The sequence below is a fragment of the Rhinopithecus bieti genome, unplaced genomic scaffold, assembly GCF_001698545.2.
Source record: "Rhinopithecus bieti isolate Rb0 unplaced genomic scaffold, ASM169854v2 scaffold_56697, whole genome shotgun sequence".
NCBI lineage: Eukaryota > Metazoa > Chordata > Mammalia > Primates > Cercopithecidae > Rhinopithecus > Rhinopithecus bieti.
The window spans coordinates 190,385-203,110 of record NW_016821681.1 but is presented as its reverse complement, the minus strand read 5'-3'; positions in this window follow the sequence as shown (position 1 = coordinate 203,110).

Genomic DNA, 12,726 nt, shown 5'->3' with positions numbered 1-12,726 from the left:
GCTAAGTCATAAAGGACCCCAGGTGCAGGAAAAGGTGTTTGGGATTAGCTTCCACTATAGTTTGAATGTATCCCCAAAAGTTCATGTATTGGAAACTTAATTGCCAATGGAACAATATTAAGAAGTAGGATCTTAAAGGGGTTATTGAGTCATGAGGGCTAAACCCCCAAGAAGAGATTAATGTCATTATCTTAGTAGTGAGTTGGGTTTCTCAAGAGTAAATTTGTTTTCATGAGATCGGATTCTTATAAAATTAAGTTTGCTTCCTTCTTGCAGTCTCTTCCACATGCACCAACTTGCCCTTCAGCTTTCCCACCATGTTATTACACAGTATGAAAGCCCTTACCAGGAGATGCTGCCATGCCCTTGAATTTCCCAGTCTCCAGATTCATGAACCAAATACACTTTATAAAATATAAATTACCCACTCTGTGGTATTCTGTTACAGCAGCAGAAAATGGACTATGCTTTGAAATTGCACAATGGCACTCAATGGGTTTAAGCAGACTTTTAAAAATGTATAATCTAATAACAGTGTCTGATCTGTTAGGATGGGAGAGATGTAAACAACTCAGGATCCATTGTATGTGGCCAGGTTCTGCCCTGTGAACTGGAGAGCAAAGGAGGGGGAAAGAGAATGGGAAGGGAGAGCAGTGAAAATAGGAGCCAAGATGAGATCCTGGCAGACTTTGAGTTTCATAAAACCTTCATATATCATATTTAAACTAGGGCAAGTGGGTCTCTGTTGACTGAATCTTGTTATACCATATTTTATCAGTGTTCTATGGTTCACAAAGAATATCATTATCATTTCATTCTGCAACCTGAGGAGGGTGGCATTTGAAATTTACAGATAAGAAAACTGAGTCTCAGGCAGTTTCCATGGTTGAAGGAAGAGAATGGTTAGAAACCACCATGGTGGTCCAGGAAAGAAATGACTCAGGCTTGAACAAGGCAGGGACTTTATGGCAAAGGAGGCAGAGTTGCTGAGGATGGGGAGAACAACTGGATGTGGGAGCCAGTGAAAAGGAGGCACCTAGGTCTGAGTTTCAGAGGTGGTGGCTATTCTGTTTGTTTCCCAGCAGGAAAACTTATCTTCAAATAAACTTTCAGGCACTGCTGTTTGAGTTGAAGTGGGAGCAGTGATGAGCTGGCCTCCCAGACCTGCCTGAAACCTAGGCTTTGTGCAAGCCAAATTAACTGTTAACAATAATAAAAGAGCCAGGCAGCTCAGTTGGTGTATTAGTCAGCGTTCTCTAGATGGACAGAACTAATAGGACAGAGGTATGTATCAAAGGGAGTTTATTAAGGGGTATTGACTCACGACCATAAGGTGAAGTCCCACAATGGGCCATCTGCAAGCTGTAGAGTGAGGAAGCCAGTCTGAGTCCTAAATACCTCAAAAGTAGGAAAGTAGACAGTGCAGCCTTCAGTCTGTTGCTGAAGGCCTGAGATTCCCTGGCAGATCACGGGTGTAAGTCCAACAGTCCACAAGCTGAAGAACTTGGAGTCTGATGTTCGAGGGCAGGAAGCATCCAGCATGGGAGAAAGATATGAAGGTCAGAAGACTCAGCAAGTCTAGCCCTTCCACGTTCTTCTGCCCGCTTTATTCTAGCTGTGCTGGCAGCTGATTAGATGATGCCCACCCAGATTGAGGGTGGGTCTGCCTCTCCCAATCCACTGACTCAAATGTTAATCTTCTTTGGCAACACCCTCACAGACACACCCAGGAACAATACTTTGCATGTTTCAATCCGATCAAGTTGACACTCAATATTAACCATCACGATTAGTGAAAATTCTTATCTCCTTTTACAGATGAGAAAATTGAGATCAGGAAGATTAAATAATTAGACCACAAATACAGTTACGGAACTATGGAACCGATGTTTGAAACCAGGTCTTTTCATTCCCAATCTCATATTCTTTCTCTAGGACTACCTCCATTCTATACTGTGTACTTGTCAATTTTGTAATCTCACCACAAGTCTGCTGAGTTTTGATTGGCCCTCAGCCACTCAGACATCTGTGTATAAGAATCTTGTGTTTTCCAAGAGAAAGGCAGAAGTATACACTCCCATTTTCAAGAATGAACTATCAGTGTATTCATTTCCTATTGCTGCTGGAACAAATTACCTTAAATTTAGCAGCTTGAAACAGCATAAATTTATCATATCACAGTTTCTGCAGGTCAGAAGTCCAGTGGGCTCAACTGGCTTCTCTGCTTAGAGTCTCCAGGGCCTGGAGGTGTAGGTAGGGCTGTAGTCCTTACTGGAGGCTCTGGAGAATGATCCATTTCCATGCTCATTCTGGTTTTTGGCTGAATTCAGTTCCTTGAGGTTGTAGGATTGAGGTCCCTGGTTGCTTGCTGGCTGTCAGCAGGGACCAGCCTTTGCTCCTAAAGGCTGCCCTCTTTCCTACTTATGTTTTCCATGTGCCTCCTCTAGCTACAGTGACCAGAATCCCTTTCACTCTTAGAATCTTTCTGACTTTCCTTCTGCTGCATCTTTCTAACTCCAGGTGAAGAAAGTTGTCTTGTTTTTGAAGGCTCATATGATTATATTGGGCCCACCCAGATACTCTCCTTATTTTAAGGTCCATAACTTAATTGTGTCTGCAAAGTCCCTTTGCCATGTATTAAAAGAAAAACTTCAGCTGGATTAAATTTAAAGGAGTTTAATTGAGCAATGAATGATTCACGAATTGGGCAGCCCCCAGAATCACAGCAGATATGGAAAGACTCGAAGGATGCCTCATGGGCAGAAAAAGTTTATAGACAAAAAAAGGGAAGTAACATACAGAAATCGGAAGTGAGGTACAGAAACAACTCGATTGGTTACAGCTTGGTGTTTGCCGAGTTTGAACACTCAGCAGTCTATGAGTGGTTGAAGTGTGGCTGCTGGATTGGCTAAGACTCAGCTATTGTTACAGGTGCATACTCCCAAGTTAGGTTTTCAATCTTACCTACCTATTAAGTTAGGTTGCAGTTCATCCATAAGGACTCAGATACTGAAGTATGGAGTCCTTCTCAGGCTCTATTTAGTTTGCTTTAACAATTCCCCCCTTTTGGCCATTTTCTCAATTTTGAGAGATTGACCAAGCAAAACTTTAGTTATTGATGTCACTATCACCATCATAAATGTACTTATTTGGTCTTGAAACCCACAGGAAAACAGTAGAACGGTCAGTTTTGCAAAGGTAGGAACGAGGACATTTGTAGAGGTTACCTCCTTATGCTGGAACATCCTGTTTACAGGAGAAAAACAAAACCTGGTCTGGTCTAGGATCTATGTGTTTCCTTAGTCTTAGTTGATTATGTCACATTTAGCATGAATGACTCTGTCTTGGTTTGGTTTGATCTGTTGGGGCCTAATGCATCAGCTCAGTTCAAAACAATGACCTTCCATAATTGTGTTTTAAAAATTCCCCTTTTTTGGTCAGGTTCTTACTTAGATGACAGTGTGACCAAAACTTAGGTCCTTAGCACCACTCTCAGTTACCATGATTTTGGGTTTCTGGTCTCAGCATGTCATTCATAGGTTACAGTGTCCTCATGGCTACACATTTCTTTTAGCTTTGGTCATTTCAATTGAAAAGAGACCATTTGACACATGTAATGTAACATATTTAAACATCTTTAAGGCCATTCTCTCTACTGCACTTAGAAAACACAAAAGGACCCATTCACTGGAGATTTGTTTTGCCTGTTTTTGTTTTCATAGGATTCAGGACATGCTACCCCAAAATATGGCACTTTGGCATTTGAGAAAATAGCAGAAGCAGGAAGGTTACTTTCACTTTCTCCTCAGCCTTCTCCCCTGAGGGAGGTCATAAAACTGTCATTCCAAAGGTTCCTTCCCTAAACCTGGAGGAAAGTGATATCCTCATCCCTGAAGACACAGGAACACAGAGAAGAATCTGAATAAACAGGCTTTGCTAAATTTTCCCATTTATTACCATGAGATTGTACCCATTTTGTCCAATCTTATTTCTCTATACCTATCCACTTCTTCATTTAAACTTAGCATAAAAATACAGTTTTCCCTGTTTCTTTGGGTCTCTATTTCTGAATTCTTTCATAACATGTCAAACTTAATATTAAATAAGTTTGTATGCTTTTTTCTTGTTAATTTCTCTTTTGTTATAGGTGCCCCAGCCTTAAACTAAGTGTTGAGTGAGAAAAGGTATTTTTCTCCCTACAGTTTCAACATTTTGCTAAGTGCTTTGACTCATTGGGATCAAAATCATGATTTCCTAATTCCGGGATCAGCAAAATATGGCCCATGATTTGGCCTGTGGCCTCTTTTTTTGTTGTTGTTGTTGTTTTTTTTTTTTTTCTGGTTCCCAAAGTAAGAACAGTTTTCACATTTTTTAATTATTTTAATTTTTTTCTTTTTCTTTTTAAGTGACAGAGTCTTGCTCTGTTGCCCAGGCTGAAGTACAGTGGTACAATCATAGCGCCCTGTAACCTCAGACTCCTGGGCTCAAGTGATCCTCCCAACTCAGCCTCCTGAGTAGCTGGGACTACAGATACATGCCACCATGCTCAGTTGGTTTTCACATTTTTAAGTGGTTGGAAAAAACAGAATATTTCATGACCCATGAAAAGATTATGACATTCAAATTTCAGAGTCTTTAAGTAAGATTTTATGGGAACACAGTGATGCTCATTCATCTGTTTATTGTATGTGGAGGCTTTGGTGCTAAGTAACAGATTTGTGCCATTGCAAGAGAAACCAAATGGACCACAAATCTGACAATATTTACTATGCGGCTGTTGACAGAAAAAATTGCCAATATCACGCCCATCAACTAGTACCAGCTGGGGCCAATATGGAACTGCTTCCCACCTTCTCTGGCCTTTATACGTTGATTACAACTAAAATCCAGCTGAGATCTTTCCTGCTTTCTCTATTCGGCCACCAACAAAGCTTTTGTTCTGAGAGTATAATTTTATTTGTTTTTTACTTGTTTAAATAAAATAAACCCAATCTGGTTTCAATAGTTGAAATGGTTTTTTTGTTTGTTTGTTTGTTTTTGATGTCAGCTGATTTTCTGCAGGGTGATGTTTTATAACTACATTGTATTTCCTCAAAAGAGAGTCACCAATCCCCTACTCTTGAACATGTAGATTTTAAACCTTTTATTATAAATAATGATGTGAGGGATATCCTCATACATGTGACAGAAGAAAGAATTTGTAATTTAAGCTTCTGTTTCCTTCTATGGGGAGTGACATCTGATAGCAGGAGAGTTCTGTATTTTTCTGAATTCCAGGATGGGTTTGGGTGTAATGATTGGAGCAGGAGTGAGAATAGGCAGCAAAACAAAAGAATGAAAGGGCAGAGAAGAGTGAGCAGGAACCAGGGCTGCATGCTCTGAAAGAGAAGCATAGGGGTGGTGGGGCACAAAAGGGATTTGGGGTAACAGAAACATCGGATGTAGACTCATAATTTTCTATTGATGTGCTGTAAACTCCCTCTTTTATCTCCCCTACAAAATCTTCAGTAAAGTCTCGGGGGTGTCCACTTTTGGCTTCCCTGGGCCATATTGGAAGAAGAAGAATTGTCTTGAGCCACACATAAAATACACTAACACTAACAACAGCTGATGAACTAAAAAAAATTTAAAAATAGCAAAAAATCTGATAATGTCTTAAGAAAATTTATGAATTTGTGTTGGGCTGCATTCAAAGTTGTCCCGGGCTTCAAGCGGCTCACAGGCCATGGGCTGGACAAGCTTGGACTACATTGTTCATTGACTTGTGTTTTGGTAGAATCTTTGGGGGAACTTGAAGAGCTACTGAGTTACCTCCAGGTTGACATGGGATGGGAGCAGATCAATTGCAGAAGTAGGGGCTGAGGACGAGGGGACCCTGGCTTAAGCTGCATGCTGCTTTTCCTCTATCACTAATATTTCTTAGGACAAATTCTTAGAACTACAATTGCTAGGTCAAAGGGCATCTTCTTAAAGCTTTGGCAGACATTACCAGGTTTCTTCACCTGAAGAGTTGTAAATTGTAAATTGGTACAGCAGCAGCCTTGTATAAAAGTACCATTTCATTGCATCCTTAAAACATTGTCATGGCTTTAGCCTTTATCAGTGTGTGGTCCTGGCCAGTTTGTCCTCAGACCTCTTTCTCACCCTTCGCTTTCTCTGCTGTGTGTTACAGAGGAGGGCTGACCACAGCAGGCTGCATTTATCCAGCTTTATCCATCTAGGTGTGGCCAATGGGCAGTGTAAACGGGAGACTGGAATATAAAAGGAAGGGGGAAGCCAAAGTATTTCTCTCCCTCCCTCTCTACTGGAGAAGACATCTCTGGTAGTTGCTGTGTTCCCTGGAGGGTTGAGTGAGGAGTGTCCCCAGCCCCTGGCTCTGGCAACATCACTTCCTCATCCTGTCCTTTCAGCCTAAAGGTGATCATCTTCTCCTGTCACTGCTAATTCTCTCTAAGTTACTTCATGGTCCTCTGTTTACACTCTTGGCTTTTCCATCACCTGTGTAACCAAGCCTCTGAATTAAAATCCCCTCTTGTAAATATGTGAAGTTGTTCCTGTTTCCTGGTTGTACTGCAACTGATGTGGCCAGTTTCATAGTGAAAAATAGAGTGTTATCCTTTTGATTGTTTGTTTTTTGTTTTCCATTCTTTTTTTTTTTTTGAGACGGAGTCTCGCTCTGTCGCCCAGGCTGGAGTGCAGTGGCCGGATCTCAGCTCACTGCAAGCTCCGCCTCCCGGGTTTACGCCATTCTCCTGCCTCAGCCTCCTGAGTAGCTTGGACTACAGGCGCCCGCCACCTCGCCCGGCTAGTTTTTTGTATTATTTAGTACAGACGGGGTTTCACCGTGTTAGCCAGGATGGTCTCGATCTCCTGACCTCGTGATCCGCCCGTCTCGGCCTCCCAAAGGGCTGGGATTACAGGCTTGAGCCACCGCACCCGGCCTGTTTTCTATTCTTGAGGTTGAATCTCTTTCCTGTGTATTTACATTTTGTCTTGTTTGTGAATTGCTTGTTTATGTCCTTTGCCTATATTTCTATTTCTTATTGACATTCATCTATTCTTATTAAGTTCTCTTCCCGTATTGGGACTCAACCTTTTTTGCGTGTCTTATATAGTACAAATATTTTTCCAGTGCTTCATTTACCTTTTAATTTTGTTTGTAAGGCTTGGTATACAGAGGCTTTCAGTTTTATCTAGTAAATCTCTTCATCTCTTCTTTTATTTTTATCCTTTGAAAGATCTTCCATACTCCAAATGAAACAATTTTTTTCCCAACTCCATTTTATCATTTAACTCTTTAATCCATTTAGAGTTTTATTCAATGTGTCAAATAAGAAAAAAAAAAAAAAACTCTTTTTTTCCCTAACTCTAACCTTTATGTTTTCCTAAATATAAAACCATATGTCCTGATACCATGGCCTGAGTAATCCTCTCCTCTAGTTGGAAATGCCAACTTTGTCATTTACTAAAACTCACACTTGAGTCTATTTCAGGATCTTTTAATGTTTTGGGGAATTACCTCTTTTTTAACCCTTCCTGTCCCATTTTAATTTTGTTTTACTCCTTCATTGCCTTAAATCTTCTTTCTGTCCAAAGGACAATTTCATTAACTTAAAAATATTATCCCCCAAACCACATATGTTACAAAATTCTGTATTCAACCCAGACTGGCCACATTCTCTGGTGGGATATTTGATTATGACATTGAATATTTACATGGATAATACTTTGGAATCTGATTTTCCTGAAAATTGATGTCTTTAGACTTTAGCCTCACATGTTCTCCCTCTCCAAATCTCAGAATCTTCAAGAAACCTCCAGATGTGTTCATGTGACAGACTAGTGGGTCCAACCCTAAGATTTATGGCTTCAGGGAAGGTGCAAGCATCAGGTTCAGCCAGATGTTCCAGGCAGCACGCTTCTTCCATGGGAGCGCACTCATCACAGAGAGATCTTGGGAGAGTAAATAAAACTTTAGTTCATACATTAGCTGGCCTGATGAATGCCTTCTTCAAATGGTAGCCTGTTGTCTTAAACCATTCATGCTGCTATAACAAAATTCTTGAGACTAGGTAATTTTAAAGAACAGAACTTTATTTCTCACAGTTCTGGAAACTGTGAAGTCCAAGATCAGGCACCAGCAGGTTGCATGTCTGGGGAGGGCCTGGTCTCTGTTTCTAAGATGGTGCCTCATTTATGTGTTCTCCAGAGGGAATGAATGTTGTGTCCTTACATGGTGGAAGGCAGAAGGGCAAAGGGGCACTAGGGCACTCCTTTCTACCTCTCCCATCAGAGAGTGCTAACCCATTCATGAGGATGGGACCCTGATAACTTAATCACCTCCCAAGAGGCCCCACCAATTAGTACCATCACCTTGGGGTTGAAGTTCCAACATTCAAATTTTGGGGGGGACACAAACATTCAAACCATAGCCGGTGGACTTGATAGAATTACAGGCTGACATCAGGGGGCTAAGAGAGGTGCAGTCTAAAGGGAAATGTCAGGGCACTTGTGTCAGGAGTCACCAAGACCACCTGTAGGCACGATGGTTTGTTAGAAAGACTAATAGAACTCAGAAAAGCTGTTACACTCATTACTTTGTTTATTATAGTGAAAGGATACTGATTACAATCAGGAAAGGGAAAAAGTGTGTGGGCAATGTCCAGGGAAAATCTGGTGCAGACTTTCAGGTTTCCCCTTGCAGTGGAGTTCCATGGAGATAGGCTTAATTCTCCCAGCAATGATGGGGGACAACACGTGCAAAGTACTGTCCAGCAGGGGAGCTCACCCAAGCCTTGCTGTCAAGGGCTTTAGCATGTGGCACCTGCATGATGGACTGCAGCTGCTCAGCCTCAGGCCCACAAAAACACTCTTAGCAGGCGTGATATTCCAAGGCTCAGAGGTTCTCTCCCAGGGGCCTGTCAAGGGCTAGTCCCCCACAACACAGGACATTTTGTAATGTGTAGGGTTTAGTAGCTTAGGCCTGAGATAACTTCACTGCACAGCACGGATTCAATAAACCTGGATTTTGTTCCCAACTGTATCATTGACTAGCTCTTATTCTAGCTTAAATCCTTTAGGTCTCAGTTTCATCATCATAGTGGGAACAACACTATGATGAGATAACAAGTAAAAGCACTCTGAAATAAAGGGATCCACACCCATAATCCCTGTGTTCTAGTCTAAAATGCTCGCTTGTATATATTCTCGGAATATGGAGGGAACAGGAAAGTTCTCTGTTCTGTTACCGAACTGTACTTTTTTGACAGGAATGACTTGGGGAAGATATATAAAAATTGGCTCACTCTACAACCCTACCTCCACAAACACACACATACACACACACACACACACACTCTCTCTCTCTCTCTCTCTGTCTGTCTGTCTCTAGAGAGAGATGATTGGTCCTACATTTCCTTTTCAAGGGACATGGTGCTTCCTTCAACACTGAAAAATAAAGGTTCCTTGAAAAGGAGGCTTTTTAAATTCATGCTGAAGTGTCACTGACTAATCATTTACTCTCAGCAGGTACGGGCAGAGGAAAGGCACCAGGTACAGACAAGTGACACTTTGGAATGGAAACAGATTTTGGGAAGGATGGGACACAGCACAGACAAACTGATGGTTGTGCCTAAAGTCCAGCAGGGTACCCGCAGGTTGCATTAGAGGGTAGTGGAGCTTGGGATGGTACTCACGCATACTGAAACCACCCCTCCCACAGTGGATGGAAGCCTTGGAAGGCAGGATTTCTGTAGTACAGAATGGTCTTGTGGAAAGACGCCTTTTCCTCAAAATATCCACACACACAGATCCCTATACTCCAGGGATGAAGGAAATGGGACAGAAAGGAAAATGTTGACCTAGCACACACACCAGAGTGTCTGCAGAGACAGTGCTATATAAACAGGCCAAGCAGCAGCCACTGTGGGGGTTAGTCAGAGGTTGGGTGGACACATATTCAGGTGATGGAACTATCGTTGGTCTTCTTAGCTACTTTTGATTTGAAGAAATTGAGGGTAGTCAACACTGTCACCATAAGGAATAAAATGTAAGAAAGTCATACCATGCCTCTCAGAACCCATCCAGCTCTTACCTCCACTGGAGTAGGAGTTCAAGGAAGCACAGCATTTTCATGACCCTTTATTCCTAATCACTCAATGCAGGTATCACCTTATAGTAAATGTACAATACATGAATGGATGAGTATCAGAAAGAAGGTCTGGACTGCCTTCTACCACAACCTTAACAACACAATTGCTACTGTGCTCAAGATAGCCCTTGGGAAAGTTCAATAACCTCTTTGGGCTTTTTGGAAGGCAGCATAGACTAGGAACAAAGGTTAGGCTGGGACTTAGGAGACCTAGGCTCTAATTTTGCCTCTGCCGTTGGTCAGCCCCCTGGCCTTAGATAAGGCAATTCCTCTCCCTGAGCCTCACTTTACTGCTTCATCAATAAAATAACGGTATTGGAAGAGATCTCTTAGGGACTATCTGGCTCAGACCAAGATGCAAAGTGCCTATGTTCTGTGTGCCAATCACTTATTTCTCTTTTCTATGATACCTAACATTTGTATGGCTTCTAGCTTTTAAAGATACTTCCATATTTATTCTCCCAAGTGAAACTCCCAATAAACTTGAGAATGGTGAGCAATGCCATGTGACAGATGAGGAAATGCAGAGACTGAGTTAATTGAGTTTAAAAGGAACTGGGAATCTCCCACGAAATTGGCTAAAATTAAAACAACAGATGAAAATTGACAAAAATGTAGAGCAACTGGAACTCTCATACATCGTCTCTGGGAATGTTAAATAGGGATGGTCAACTAGAAAAACTGTTGCATGTTATCTCTAAAGCTAAATGTACCCCTACCCTACAACCCAACGGCAGAATTTATTGTGTCTTCATTCAACAAAAATGAGTGTATATGTCCACAAAAAGACATGTTACAAAAACGCTCACAGAAATTTTATTTGCAATAGCCCCAAACTGGAAACAACCCAATTATCCATCCACAGCAATATGCATAAATAAATTTTGATGTATTTATTCAAGGAAATATAGCACAGCAATAATACCGAATGAAGTACTGCTGCACACAATAATGTGGAGAAATCTCATAGACCTAACACTGAGCAAACAGCACCAAAGACTATGTATATAAAGCCTCTACGCATAAAGCCTCTATTTATGTGAAGCTCGAAAACAGGCCAAGATCTTCAGTGACAGAAGTCAGAAGAGCGGTCACTTCTTGGAGGTGAAGATTGACAAGGAGCTTTCTGGGCTACTAAAAATGTCCTGTATCTTGATCCGAGTGAGTGATTACACAGGTCAATATACATATTTATACATATATTTATAAAGTTGTGTGTGCATTTAAGATAATTGCGCCTTATGCTACATATAAATTATACCTTTATTTAAAAAAAAAAAAGAGAAATGAGTGACAAACCACCCTCAGAAAAGAGAGATAAGAAAAGAAGTAGAAAACAAGAAGAGAGCTGAGATTAGATCACATGACTCCCTTTTTTGTTTTTTTTGGTTTGTTTGTTTTAAGATGGAATCTCACTCACTCTGTCCCTCAGGATGGAGTGCAGTGGCATAATCTCAGTCAAATGCAACCTCCACCTCCCGAGTTCAAGCCATTCTCCTGCCTCAACCTCCTGAGTAGCTGGGATTACAGGCGCACGTCAGCATGCCCAGCTAATTTTTGTATTTTTTATGCAGACAGGGTTTCACCATGTTGGCCAGGCTGGTCTTGAACTCCTGCCCTAAAGTGATCCACCAGCCTCGGCCTCCCAAAGTGCTGGAATTACAGGCGTGAGCCACTGCGCCCAGTCAGATGGCATGGTTCTTTACCCATATACCAAGTAATGGCTGTGCTGTAACTTAAGTATATTAATACTGACTTAATTTCCAAGTCTGAACTGAATTTTGTATATACTTTTCCCTCCTATATAATAAGAATGTAACATCAGTGAAGTGACAGGCTTATATAACAGAGAGCTATCATACATTAAACCACATCAAAATTGCGACTCCGGCATGCTTTTAAAGAATGCCATGATGAAATAGTATATAAAGCAGAGAATATTTTCATAACAAACAGTTCTTAGCTCTTTTCTTTTCCCTTGTTTATAAATATTGCCTTTAAAATATCTAGTTTGCTTAAAATGAGGGACATATTTCGAGGAAAGGGGGTTAATGATATGGGACAATGGAGGACAAAGGCAGAGATACCATCTCGAGGACTGTGTGGTAAAAATTAATATGGTTGTGACAGTTGTCCAAATCAAAATAGTCATTTGTGTTGAACTCTTGACAAAATAGAGCCAGGGAAGGCTGTGAAGCAGGGTTCTCACACATGGTTGCCTGATAATAAGCTATCACAAAAGACTGCCAAAACCACAACTTTGCACAAAGGCCACTGCACCTTCACACAAAAAATATTTTGGGGAGGACATCTGCGTAACAACTGCCTGTCCAACCTGGAACGAACATTACCCTTGTTATTGATGCGAATTGTGCAGCAGAATGAAGTAATGCTGCACACAATACCTTGTTATTGATGCTCTGCTGTATTTCCTTGTATACCCTTGTTATTCATGGGAATTGATGCAAGGATAATTGTTTCAAAACAACTTCTGTGACCTTCCTCATTTTACCTTTAAAATCCTTGCCTTCCTGAATATGCCCATAGGGTACCCAGGTACCTGCATTCTGCATTGC